The following is a 14949-nucleotide window of genomic DNA, read 5'->3' on the forward strand; positions in this document are numbered from 1 at the left end:
CCAATGTTGAACATACCAGTTTACAAGGACATTATTTTTTATTAAAATCTTGACCAACTTAAGGCCTTTTCTTGTAAAGCATAACTACTTTAGAAAACATAAATTTTAAAAAAGCTGTCATTTTGTATTCCTTTTCATAAACTTTCTTCACATTCAAATTAATTTTTCCTCTTGAATCATATTTATATGCAAGATACAACCCTAACCTTCTAGCTTACGGCTATTTAAAAGCAAATTGGCAAATAAAATTAAGACAGCACGCATACACACACACAAAAAAAACTGAAATGAAACCAACCTACCATTGAAATTAAATTACAGAAAAGTGATTTGCAAATAACACTCAAAGACCTGAGAAAAAAATGGAAAGTAGACCATGTGGGGGTCTAGTGTAGAAAAAAATAAATCCAATTAAACAAGATTATAATAAACATTATGAAGGAAATGTGATGAGAATTAAAGGTACAGAGAGATGCTGCTTTATAAGTTCGAAGATGGACCATGTTTTATTAACACTTTTATTAACAAACTAAAAATTAGGCCAGAACTGGGAGTAAAGGTTCATAGTGTCAATAATGTAATGTTTTGCATATGCATATATTCACATATATGCAAACTTATTTTAATTATATTTGAAATGAGGTTTTTCAAAGTTTCAAGAATCAGCTAGACAACTTCATAAGAGAACTATCCTTAAATTTTAAGGAGAGTCCAAATTATTTTTAGAATAACTCTGTTGAATAAAATTCTTCCCTTAAACATTAATGAAATCTGTTTCTTACCCCAGCCACTAAAAATAGGACTGTTAAAATGTGCCTGTTTTTTAGACTTGACATAAAACTTAGTGTTCATGGAAAATATCCCATTTTGAATTCTTGACATGCCACAATTATTTTAAGGCATTCATCTTCTAGTATTGCTGCAAAGATTGACACCATTTTATCATGTTACCATCTTGCAAATATCTTGATGTGGCAAATATGCACATATACATTCATCTCAATGAATCACACTTTGAAAGAGGTCATGCTCCATCTAAGATGAGCTCTGTACAGTGTCACTCTGACTCTAGGTTTCCTTTGTGAGGGCAATTCTGCAGCCACAAGCTCAATGCTTTATCTGATCACATTCTATGACATGTGTAACACTGTACAAAATGAAGCCAGACACTGTTCACAAAGGACAGCTGTTGGATATTGAAAAGCAGTCTGGAGTAGGGATGGAGCATGTGGGATTGTGCTGAACTTGATGTTTTCCCACAAATTGAATTGTTGATTGGAGAATGGCCCTTATTTGATTTTCTGTTATAGATAGATTGTAGATAGCTTCCTTAGATCCACTAGCTTTAGAGAATAGAGTTTATTTTACTACTAATACTTTGGATTTCTGCTTTATAAATTGAAATGCTGTTCATGGAAACTTGGGATAAGCTGGTGAGAGGTTGATACAGAAAGATGGTACCCTCTTAATTTCCTGGTTCTTAACAAGGTCTTAACATTTCTACAGATAAAATTCCTTTCTCCTCTTTCTTCTAATGAGATGGCATGTGAAATAAAGTAGGGAATGGGGGGGGGATACTAACATATGGAATCATTAACTCTTTGTATATAGTGTCACTTTAATACCCAAATATCTATGAAAAGACTGCCTGACTTACTGTAGTCTTAACTATAGCACAAGAACACTTTTATTTAATTAAAGCGCGCACACACACACACACATATATATATATATATATATATATATTATCATCATCTATATTAAATCCTACATTTCAATCCTGATATATTAAGATGTCTGTAAGCAATTGGCTGATGTAAATAGACTGAAGAATTCTGAACCAATTAATTTTCTTAAAATGTCTTGAAAGTAGGAGAAAGTTCCAGATGTCCTTTGCTCTCTGCCTATGTAGAAAAGAGAACTTTCCCTCCTATTTTCAGGAACAGAATACATGTTTAATTTCAGTTGCTTCACTGTTAATATCTCTCATTGGAAGGTCTCCCTCCTCCTCCACTCTGCATGGCTCATCAAGCCGGCTGGGGATAAACAGCAGAGTCACAGCAGGAATGCAGTTCTAAACCCCTTCAAGCTGTGATTAAACAAAACAAGGCTCAATAAATCAAATGTATTTCCCTTGGGTTTCCTTCATCATATTGCTTGATTTTCTGCAATGATAATAGTAATACTGGAATTACACCAAAGGATAATTTGTATTGTCTGTGGCTAATCAGAACTTTTTCCAATGTCCTTTCCATTTCTGCTAAAAGCAAACCTTCAAGGAAAAAAATCACTGTGCTTTCCTGTTTCAAAGATATAAATAGTGTTCCATTCTTGATCTTTTTCTGATAGGTGTTTTTTCCCATTAATTTTAATTCAGGTTTATTTATTCTGAATTACATATATTTGCATAACTACTTCTGACTATATTGCTGCAGAAAATCCACTGAATTATAAAATGGTTGTTCATGTTTGAGGAAATCTTTTTCACTTGGTTAGATTCAAATTATTTCCAGAGGCCTCTGAGTTCTAGGAAATGACAACACTGCTCTTCTCCCCTTCCCATAAGCTCACTTGTTTACAGTCCTTTAGATAAAGAGCTTCTAGAAAGGTTTGGATTAAGGTGACAAAACTAGCCCCAGAAAAGTAGAAATGAAGGGAAAGAAGAGAAAGGACAAGGACAGTCCTTTGTTTTCATCACCATCAACTGAAGAATTTCCTTGAACTTGGGGCTCTCCAGGCTCAATCAACTCATCTCTGATCACTGCCACTTCTTCTAGCGTTTGCCCTTCTTCCGTAGCCAGTCAACAGCGTCAGGTTGAGCCTGATGTCTGCTTGTTACTGGCTTTAAAAGTGACTGGGATCTATGTGGATTCAGTCGGCTAGGAAGGATCGTCAGTTTCCCCAATAAATGGGTACTCATGGGATGCACCACCACGAGAAGGTCAATCCAATGCACCCCATCACTGCCACTTAAAAAAAGGAAAAAAAAAAGACATCCTAGAATGTGTCTCACTTGTTTGCCTCCCATCTGATTATTTATCCCAAGTGAACAGCCTTTCTATTCACTAACCCTGTGTGGCAAGTGGGTTTGGGAAATGTTGAGATTATCTTCCAGGTTCAGGCTTTGCAGTGACTGGGTTTGTTCACAGCTGCTTGCCATTCAGTTCCTGTTTTTCCATTGATAAAACACACTGCACATGGCTGGGTTTGCATGATTAATACAGCTGTCTAAAACTCTGTTTGAAAGCAAAACAACCCCCCCCAAATTAAAGTTATAAAAATGAAAATCCAATCTGCAAACAAACCAAGCTTACAGAAATCTCAAGTCTGCCTGGCAAATTTCCTCCTAGAGTGTGACTGGTGTTGCTGTGGGCAGACCTGTGTCTAAACAGACAGATTCTATGAAAAGAGGATAAAGGACACCTGTCCATATTGACACTCCAAGAATAGGTTCTCAAAATTAGACTGATCTGGTATGCAATAAAATGAAGACAAACCCCAAAATATATCCTACACTATGAATATGACTTGATAATCCCTATAAATTAACTTATTTTCTGCAGGGTATTATCCTAACTATCAATATGAAATGGCTTCATTTCACCTTCTTTGATAACAATAGTTTTAACTTGTATAGTCGTAGTAGTAATGATAGTAATCCTAATAGCTAAGATAGATAGTGGATGCCTCCTGTACAAATAGAACTCTTAAGGGGTCTTGCATGTGCATTACCTCAATGGGTCTCAGTCCTGAAAACTAATATGCACCTTTTTCCCCCACACTTTTTAATTATCCAAGTATATTTAAATTCGTCTACCCCTTACTACAAGTAGGCATATGTATAAAATTGTAGTACATTATAAATAGATTAGGTATCCATTTATGTTCACTAAAGATGTATGCAATAATTTTTAAATATTTGTTTATTTCCTTTTGTTGCCCTTGATATTTTTTATTGTTGTAGTTATTTTTGTTGTCCTTGTTGGATAGGACAGAGAGAAATCAAGAGGGGAGAGAAGCCTTGTGAAGTGACTTCCCTGCAGGTGGGGAGCCAGAGGCTCCGACCAGGATCCTTATGCCAGTCCTTGAACTTTACACCACCTGTGCTTAACCCACTGCACTACCGCCCAACTCCCTGTATTCAATAAACTTTAAAAACTCATCCAATTTTATATTATAATGCTTAGAATACACAATTCTCGGTTATCTTAATGTCTGTATACATTGACAAAGTCCGTTTCCAAATACACTCAGTACACAGAGATATATACCCAATTCATGGAAAGATTTATATGAAAGCATTCATCTTTTTAAAACATGAGCTGAGCTATCTGCCATTAGCACATCTAATTTCACACACTTATTCAGGCTGATTTACATACACCTCTATTAATCATGGATAATTACTAGCATTGTTCTCTTTAATCCAGTTTTTCCAACTGTGAAATGGGAAAGAAAATGTATTTTTCATGCCCACAAGCTCAAAATGGTGTTTTAAGTAATATATAAATGAGATCTTTAAGTCCCTCGAATTTCCCTTGAAGTTTAAATAATAAAGTGAAATCTTCAAATTCCTACAAAGCACACTAAAGATTAAATGATCATTCTAGCTTTAAAAGTACTGATACTGAGAGACATACTTGTATTGTGCTGCCCAAATATTTGCTACCTAAAAGTTCCATATGGCTTCACTACAGTTTGATGTATTATGGATTCTAGTGAATTCTGAAATGTTCACATTGTTTCCTAACACTAAATTTTAAAAATTAAAGATTTGCCATTATTTTATGAGTGGCATAAGGAAATGTTTTAAGAGGATCCACAGTTGCATAGTTTCTTATTGTGTGTCACATCTGTCATGTACTTCAGTCTGTCAGACTCATTCTAAGTCATTGGCCTAAAAACCCACTCTCTTCTTAAAAAAAAAATATATATTATTTAATTTTTTTCTTATTATCTTTATTTATTAGATAGAAAAAGCCAGAAATTAGGAGGGAAGGGGGAGATAGAGAGGAAGAGAGACAGAAAGACACCTGCAGCCCTGTTTAACCACTTGTGAAGCTTTCCCCCTATAAGTAGGGACCAAGGGCTTAAACCTGGGACCTAGTGCCTTGTAACGTGCACTCAACCAGGTCCGCCACCACCTGGACCCTCCCACTCTCTTCTCTACATAGCAAATTTCAGAGAGGATATTATATTATTTTTAATTAAAAATGTCCTTTTTAAGAAGACATTCTTTTGGTAGTTATTATTTATGTTATTTAATAGGATAAAGAGAAATTGAGAAGGGAGGAGGAGATAGAGTGTGAGATAGAAAGAGAGACACCTGCAGCACTGCTTCACTGCTTATGAAGCTCCCCCCACTGTAGCTGGGGATCAAGGACTTGAACCCAGGTCCTTACACATGGTAACATGTGCACTCACCTGAGTGTGCCACTGTCCAGCTCTGAGGGTTTCAGTTTTCAAATACATCTTCCCTAACCCTAGCAGCTGGTAGAAACACAGGCCTGATTTTCCACTGCTGTGCAAAACTTGGAAATGCATGTCAATGTAAATCTACAGCTAAATCACTGTGCCTAATGATTACACATAAAAATAATTAAGAGTAGACTTTAATATCTGATAAACCATCCACTGAATCCTTTACTTGGAATAACAGTCTAACTCCTGAATGGTCTTAGTGACTGGGAACCAAGTGGGATAATTCTGCCAGTATTTCACCTGGAATCAATAATTTTCTTGCCAATCCAATGATATAGACTCAACTATAATGGATGGCCCAGCCCAATGATTTAGACACTATTTTAACAGGCACTGATAGTAGACATCTTGTCTGTCTTACACTTCTCATCTCTCTGTTCTTCCTTCTGCTGTTTACTAAACAGTTCTTATTCTCTCTCTGTTAAATTTTGCTAGCAAGAGTAAATCTGACATTTTTTCACACAGCTATTTAAATGTCTAACAGAGGCTTGGAAGTGCTACCTCTCTCAAAATTTGAATTTTGCTTCAAGCTAAATGCCAAAAACCCTACAGTGTCAATCCCTGGGTTAGAAACATTTTCATCCAGGTTATTTTCCTAGTGTCTCTTTTCTCGTTTCTTAATCTAGATCTGCCTGCACTAATCAGTCTTCCTTGCTGACCACTCTGTGCTTATGTCCTACTCTGCTGTCTAGATTTCTGGAACCAACAGGGATTTGAAGATGAATATTTGTTTGCCGAGCTCCTACTAAATTTTAATTTGAGGGAACTCTTTTTCTTCTGTGAGCTTTATGGAAAGCAAGGCTCTCTCAAAATAACAGTTACATTTGGGGATTAAGTTTAAGTAATTGTCAGACATGTCTTTTGTTTAATAATAAGGCTGCCAAAGAAGAGCTCTATAAGATTTAAGACAGAAAATATTGGTATGCTACACAAAAGGGTGAGAAGACCAAGATCTTGTTGGGCAGAAAAGACCTATCAAGCCCCTTCTGGTCTCTCTAGTGCTCCCCTGTACTTTGCTTTTGGTGTTTCCATCAGTGTACCACTTAGCAGCAGTCCACTTTAAGTGGCATTGCTGGATATAACCAGGTAGCAGGTCCTTTCTTCTTTTTTTAATATTTACTTATTTCCTTTTGTTGCCCTTGTTTATCATTGTGGTTATTGTCATTGTTGTTATTGCTGTCATTGTTGTATAGGATGCAGAGAGGAAGGGAAGACAGAGAGGGTGAGAGAAAGATAGACACCTGCAGACCTGCTTCACTGCTTGTGAAGCGACTCCTCTGCAGATGGGGAGTCTGGGGCTCAAACTCAGATCAGTCCTTGTGCTTTGTGCTTTGTGCAACCTGCATTTAACCCGCTGTGCTACCACCCAACTCCCAGGGGGTCCTCTCTGTGGGTACTTGGGTCTAGGTTCAGAATCATGAATAAGAGTTCTTAAAGGAGGGAGTCAGATATATATATATATATATATACATGTATATTTATATATACATATATATATATATTCATATTCCATAGGGCCAGGCGGTGGTGCACCTGGTTAAGCATACACATTACAGTGCACAAAGACCCAGGTTCAAGCCCCTGGTCCCCACCTGCAGAGGAAAAGCTTCACAATTGGTGAAGCAGGGCTGCAAGTATCTCTCTGTCTCTTTCCCTCTCTATTTTCCCCTTTCCTCTCAATTTCTCTCTGTCTCTGTGCAATAAAAAAATAAATAAAAATATTTTTTAAATTCCAATAATTCAAACATCAAGCAGTGTCAGCCCCTAACAAATGTCACCTCATAGTCTCCTCAAAGTATAAATTTGAATCGTAGTCTGCCCCTCTTTCTTATCTGAAATTCTTATTTTTGATATCTGTATTTTGAACTTTCTTTTGCTCCACAGAATTTTTTTTTCTATATTCATCTTGCATTCAGTGTAGTTATACTTTGACAGTCTTCAAATAAAACCAAAGAAAAAGTTTTGATTGTATTAAGATCTACTTCTAGACATTGATGCCCAGCCATGCAAGTACCACAAAGGCATCTACTTCTGAAGAGGCAAGTTACAAATTAACCTTAGTAACAACTGCCCTTATATAGTCACTCTAGCCTCACAATGGTCTTTCATCATCACAAGTCACTTGTAGGTATTAAATTAAACAGGCATCACCATGGGGGGAAAGTAAGCTTAAGTGGCCCCACCTTGCATCTCTCCTCATATACTGCTGTGCAGAAACACACCTGCCAAGTAAGAACACAGCATGATATAATGAGTTTAGAATTCCAATTTAAGGTGTCCGTGTATATCCAGATGTATGATGGGAGTAGCAGATCACTCACTAGGACTCCAGTGAGAATTATCAGCTTATATCCACCACAAATCAGTAGGGGAAGAGACCTTACAAGTCATTTATAATGCTAACTAATTGGGCCCTGGGCACTACCATAGTTGATTATACTACTTTGCTTTCACTGTTCTCATTGTAAATGAAAATGCTTCCCACACCACTGTGACACATACATATATTTTAACACCTAGACATTATCACTAACATAGCATGTTTACTGTAACTACAAAACTCTCAGTGCATTCTATTCACACACACAAAAAAAGATTCTTTTTTTTTCCTCCAGGGTTATTGCTGGGCTGGATTCCTGCACCAGGAATCCACCGCTCCTGGAAGCCATTTTTACCCCTCTTGTTGCCCTTGTTGTTGTAGCCTCCTTGTAGCCATTATTATTGCCATTGTTGATGTTGTTCGTTGTTGGACAGGACAGAGAGAAATGGAGAGAGGAGGGGAAGACAGAGAGGGGGAGAGAAAGATAGACACCTGCAGACCTGCTTCACCGCCTGTGAAGCGACTCCCCTGCAGGTGGGGAGCCGGGGGCTCGAACCGGGATCCTTACGACAGTCCTTGTGCTTTGTGCCACATGCGCTTAACCCACTGCACCACTGCCCGACCCCCAAGATTCTGTCTAAACTACTCACTCTTGCAGTATAGAATGAGCATGACTGTTTTATGTGCCTGAGAGAACATTGTCTGATTCAATAGCATCCCAGAGATTAGAAAACAAATAAACATATAACTGGAAGAGAACTATGCCATGGCAGAGTGTTTGGCCATTCTGTTTGCCACCCCAGATTCTATAGCCCACACAGTACTGAGCATTCCCAGCCATGTTTTATATTGTAAAGTTATTTGGTTTTTCAAAATTGTTTAATATTTAATATAGATTTTTATATGACTGGAAGCAGGGAATGTCTGGAGAGCAGAAATGGGGGGGGGGGTTAGGGATGAGTGAAAGAAAGAAAAAAACCAAACAGCAGCTTTCACTTTCTTTGTTGAATTGGAAATTAGAGAGTAACTTGGCAGGTTTGTTCTGTTTCCCTCCCTGGAACTCCAGAACCCAGGTAAGTTCTTGTCAAATTGACTTAGTCAATAGTGCTGAGAAAGAGGAAATGATCTCATGATTAAAAGTTTATTCTTCCTCTAGAGGAGCAACCCTCTTACTTTAATTCATTAAATTAATTTAGTGTGGCTATTTGTTTTACATTTAGCTGTACTCTCCACTTTCTTTTACTCTGTAGAGTTTCTGTTTTCTGTTCTTTTGATTTCTAAGCACTACAAACACAAATAAACTTCAATTTCAATGAGTAGTGAAAATAACTCCTGGCATAGGTTAGGTTTATTTGCTAGTACATCATATTTTGACTATTCATTTCACTCATTCAAAAATCAGTCAATAAATAAATCAATATCATCTGAGTACTTTTCTGTATGCAAAACTCTGAGTTTTGCAAATGACTGCAAATAATCCAAACAATGCCTCTGTGTTAGTAAATCATACAGTCCACATAGGAGATTAAGCAATCACAAAACACGATTTCAGGACGCCTGTGTGATAGTTTTAGGAGCACAGAATGGTAGTGGGTAGGGGCTTGCATAGCCTAGAAGTCAGAGAAAGCTTCCAGGTTAATAAAGTCTACAGAAAATGGAGAAAGAAGAGAGGGACAAAGCATTCCAGTAGCTATACTGCAGTATAGGAACCATGGAGTTGAACTGTGGAAGATTCAATAGTAACTCTGTATAATTAAAAAGAAGAGAGCTTTTACCTGTTTATTTTTATTTGGTAAGGCAGAAAACAAGAGAATAAGACAGAGAGGGAGAGAAAGAGACACATGCAGCACTGCTTCACTGCTTGTGAAGCTTCCCCCTGCATATGGGGGACCAGGACTTGAATCCCAGTCCTTGCACAAGGCAATGTTTGCTCAGTCAGGTGTGCACCACCAAGCCTGTTATTTTTTATTTATTTATTTATTTGCAGTACTAGCTTCCGATTTCTTGTTTGCAAGGAAGAGGAAAAGTGGAAGAGGAAAAGTGAAAGAGGAAAAGTGAAAAGAAAGAAAGAAATGTGATTAACTAAGGAGCTTATTTATTTATTTATTTATTTGGAAATTTCCACCAGCATTACATTTTTTTTTTTTTAGGACAAGAAAGAGCACTCATCTTGAGGAGATATGAAACTGTATTTTTGTGACAACAGTCTTGTGAAACATTTTCTCAATTAAATATCAAATATTTTAATTAGTTAATAATACGTGTAGATTTAATTGCCCAGACACACACTGAGGCTGCTTACCGTTTGGCAGGCACCACTCTGTGGAGTGACTTTTCTGGAAATAACCAAGAGCCTATTATCTAGCAGAACAAGGAGAGAAAACTTTCAGTCTGTCAACACAAGCTTGATATATAGATACAGATACAGATAGATATATAGATGTGTATATATATATATATATATATGTATATAGATAGATGTATAACATAGCAATGATCAGATTGTAGGGAGCCATCACAATTTTCCAGGAGTTGCTTCAGAACCTGGATATGATATTGATTTTGAAGGTCAGTTACTTAACAGAAGTTATGGCTAATTTAGACTTGCTACTGTGGAATTGGTTCTGTTAGTAATTAAGTCACTGAGAAGAATCTAAAACAAAACAGCAATTGTCGAGTGCTGCTGGTGGAGGGCAGCACCATCAATGTAGATTCAGGGTAATTCAGAAAATTCAGAACACAGCATCCATTTTTAATTTGTCTTTTTTTTTTTTTGTCTTCATTGCTGGGGCTTAGTGCTGGCACCTACAAATCCACTGCTCCTGTGGCCATTTTTTTTTTCCAATTTTATTTATTATTTTTTATTAATTCAGTCTTTTTGTTTAAGATAGGACAGAGAGAAATAGAGATGGGAGGGGAAGACAGAGAGGGAAAGAGAAAGATGCCTGCAGACAACTCATAAAGTGATCACCCTGCAGGTGGGGATCCAGGGCTCAAACCAGGATCTTGGAGTAGGTCCTTGTGCTTCATACTATGCTTGCTTATCCCACTACACCAGTTTCTACTCCCAATTTCTTATCTTCTTATTTCCAAGAGCTTTAAACCCTATTAAATCACACAGGTACACTTGTTACCACTATCATCAAATCCACAGGTTAGCTTGTTTCACAGTATCTCAGTATTTTTTATTTTGATGCAGAAAAAATGGTGCACGCACACACACACACACACACACACACACACACACACACACACACACACACTACATGAGTTAAAGACAGCATTTAATCCCTTAGAATTTAAATCTAAATGGATTCTAAAGCGGATCTGCAAGTCACAATTTAAAGCTGGCAAAAAGCAAAAGAAGAAGCCAAAAAGAATGGAAATCACTAGAGACCAGTCCAAACCTGTGCTTTTTAATCCTTTTTAGCAAGGCAAATAAATGGAAGTACAAAAGACTTTAAAATATACATAAAATATATATGTTTTTAAACACAGAAAATATAAGCTTCTTTGCACCAAAAACTAAGCAGATTTGGAACTGGGAGGTATTTCTCTATTAATTCCAACAAAAGGCAAAAACCAGGATTGTCCTCTCAGGTGCAGCAGGTGCATTTCAGTCACAAAGGCAGAAGCACTTGTTTCTTTGAGACGGAAACTGTAGGTCAGGCCCTAATAGCTTTGTGATGGCTGATTCAAATAAGTTTACTTCTGGAAATTTTTTAGCCCTACATATATTTTTAGGTGAAGTAGTCCATGGAAATCCCTTTGTTAAACTTAGCCTCTTGAACATTCGCTAACATTTTAATTCATTGATTATGAAAGATTAAACTCCTCAGGCTAAAAAAGAAACCCATAGGTTTTGAGAAAGCTGACTTAATGAGGTCTTCTTTTATGTTGAAAGTGCTTCATAAGACTTCATGTTCTATCAAAACCACTGTGCAGATCCCATAGTGGTTAAAACTGTAATTATAGGGGTCCAGGAGTTGGCACGGTGTTGAACTTAAAAGCATGAGGTTCTGAATTCAGTCCCTGGTGCTTTCATGTTCCCTCTCTCTCCTCTCTCTCTCCTCTCTCTCTCTCTCCCCCCCTTCCCTACCTTATCCCCCCTTCCCTCCTTCTCCCCTCTAGTCTTGTGTAAAATAAACATTTAAAAAAAATGTAGTCATAGGCCAGCAAGATAAGTCACATGGAATGGAGTATGTCTTGCATAGCTCAATCCAGGTTTGAGCACTGCCCTCAAAGGACTAGGACAATGTCGTGGTGTCTCTACCTTTTTCCATCTTTCTCTGTATTTCTCATCCTACCCTAAAAAGTCAACCTGGACCAGTGAATCTTGGTGTGGACAAGATTAAAAAAAAAAAAAGTAATCCTGTCCCTATGTCTACCACAGAGGAATAGCATCAGGCCTATGTCAGATAGACTGCACTATTGGATTTCCATTTCATGCTGTTAAGATTAAGATTATGATTCTGATAGAAATCATGTCTCACTTGCCATCTTAGAGTCTCATTTATTTCATTATATAATGCCAGCAAAGTAAATAGTGAGAGGAAATTTTCAATCTCAGCAATGTTTTAAACCCAATGTCAAATAACCAGAAAGTGACTGTTTGCTTTTCCCCTGGTTTAGGGGACTTTTTTCTTCTTTTTTGGAATTCATTGACTTGTTTTTATAAGTTTTTTTTTTATTATTTATTTATTCCCCTTTGTTGCCCTTATTGTTTTCCTTGTTGTTTTGTTTTTGTTGTTATTGATATTGTCATTGTAGAATAGGGCAGAGAGAAATGGAGAGAGGAGGGGAAGACAGACAGGGGGAGAGAAAGATAGACACCTGCAGACCTGCTTCACCACCTGTGAAGCGACTCCCCTGAAGGGGGGGGAGCAGGGGGCTCAAACCAGCATCCTTAGGCTGGTCCTTATGCTTTGCGCCACGTGCCCTTAACCCGCTGCATTACCACCCAACTCCCAACTTTTTTTCTATTTTAACAGTAACTGCTAAGCATTCTCACATGAAACTATGAAAAAGAACATAAACATCATATATCTCATCTCTCTCCTCAGAGATATCACCATTAATATGATATAAAGAATGTTTTTGTCTGAATGTCAGTGTGCTATAAAAATGTCAAGTTACCACATCTAAAGGCTTCTCTGTTTTCTGCCCTTTTTGAGGCTGTGGGTGTGTTTCTGTGATTGGTTCAAGGTCATGACAGAGGCAGCCCAGGAGTAGCCATCCTACCTGGATGACACTCTGAACAGCCCCTTAGGACCCTAAGTGAAAACAATTTGCAAGAGTCCCCTTGGTTCCTCCTGCTGGATTTCCACTTAAGAATCCCCTCATTCAGGTGTGAGAACTCCTACATTTCTCAGAAACAGTGGACTACCATTTTACCTTTTATGATTTTGTCTGTCCTTTAACAAAATTATCTAACATTTAAAGAATGGATTTTTAAATCCTCTTTAGGGGGGCTGGTAGTGGCTCACCTGGTTAAGTGCACATAGTACATCGTGCAAGGACCCTCACAAGCATCCTGGTTCTAGCCCTTGGGTCCCCACTTGCAAAAGGGATGCTTCACAAACAGTAAAGCAGGTCTGCTGGTATCTTTCTCTCTTCCTCTCTGTCTCTCCCCTCCTCTTTCAATCTTTTCAATTTTTCTCTGTCCTGTCCAATGGAAAAACTGGCTGCCAGGAACAAAGGATTCCTAGGACCTATCTGTACCCAGTCCCAGTGAGAACCCTGGAGGAAAAAAAAATTCTCTCTAAAACTGAATCACTTATTGATAAGAAAGGGGAGTGAATCTCAAATATTCTATTCATGTTATTTAGTGAAAAGTTGTGTCAGCATAAATTTTTGGCTTTGGCTGACTTTTTCAAGGAGTTAGCCCTGCATGTCTAGTGTGGGAAATAGCCTAGCAAATCATTCATACCTGTGACTCATTCCAAATTATTCCAGACATCTGAATTCCACTTCAAGTCACAGTCAACTATTGAAGAAAAAGCCCTCAGAAGTGGTTTAAGTGTAGCATTACTTTTTGACCTGAATCTAAGGGAAGTCGAGTCCTTGTCTCAAACATTGATGACATGCTAAGACTCCTGATTTTTCCCCGGCCAGTCTGATATATTCTTTTACTAGTTAGAATAAAGCTCCACCTCTAAAATAGAAACAATTATAAAGTTGAGGCTTAGATCTTTTTCTCCTTACGCCAATTTTTTTTTCTCCTGAACTAGACTCAGAATGATTGCTTTGATTCTCAGAGAACATTACTCTAAAAACATTAGTCATTGAGGTTTTTACAATACATATATAATGTGGGGGAGTAAGCCAAAAACTCTAACAATTCAAATAGAAATCACAAGCATATCTTTTTCTATGTTGGAGGAAAAGATAATAATAATACTTGTAAGTCAAAGCCACTAATCCCTAAAGCCTCTGAATTGAGTGGAGAAACCTGCAAGAAGAAATTAATAACTTTCAAAGTGTGGCTTTGAAAATTGAATTAATAAAAATGCTCCTCTTTTAAACCACCATAATAACAAAGGCTTTAGTTTTCAGAACCTTGGCAAAACAAAAGTCAGTGTACAGAGAGAGAGAGAGAGAGAGAGAGAGAAATCCCCATGGAGAAACCTTACAAATGTTATGCTTCAGGTCCTGGGTACCAGTGAGGGAAGAAGAGCCAGCAAGACGAATCTTCTTCATTTCTTTTATTACATTTCTTAATGATTTTAACCCTGTCCCTCTCTCACTTTCTCCAGGCAAGTGGAGGATGAAATTTTTATTGAATTTGAACCTCCCTTCTCCCCTGAGCATATACCAGAAGACTAAGCCTTACCCAGAAATAAACAATATCAAAGAGAGAGAGAGAAACAATGATTGTTTTAAATCTCCTGACTAATGTGGCACGTACTAGATCTCTGAGACATCAGAAAAGTATCTGATACAGTTGCAGTCTTGCACAGCATAAAAAAGGTTTCCTTTTGCAAATAGCTGTGGTAGGTTAAAAAAATAAAGTGAATTGCTTATAGGCTGGGGAGATGGCATCACAAATATGCAAAATACTTTTACTCCTGAAGTTCTGATGTCCCAGGTTCAATCCCCGGCACCAACATATGCCAGTCTATTTCTTGTCACACACACACACACCCTTT

At 37.6% G+C, this 14949-nt stretch overlaps 1 protein-coding gene across 3 annotated transcripts in view; it reads left to right on the forward strand.

Annotated features, from left to right (window-relative positions):
- Positions 1–14949, forward strand: part of LSAMP (limbic system associated membrane protein) — a 791240-nt gene that overhangs the window by 762283 nt on the left and 14008 nt on the right. The window lies entirely within an intron of this gene.

Source organism: Erinaceus europaeus, chromosome 9, assembly GCF_950295315.1.
Source record: "Erinaceus europaeus chromosome 9, mEriEur2.1, whole genome shotgun sequence".
Taxonomy (NCBI): Eukaryota; Metazoa; Chordata; class Mammalia; order Eulipotyphla; family Erinaceidae; genus Erinaceus; species Erinaceus europaeus.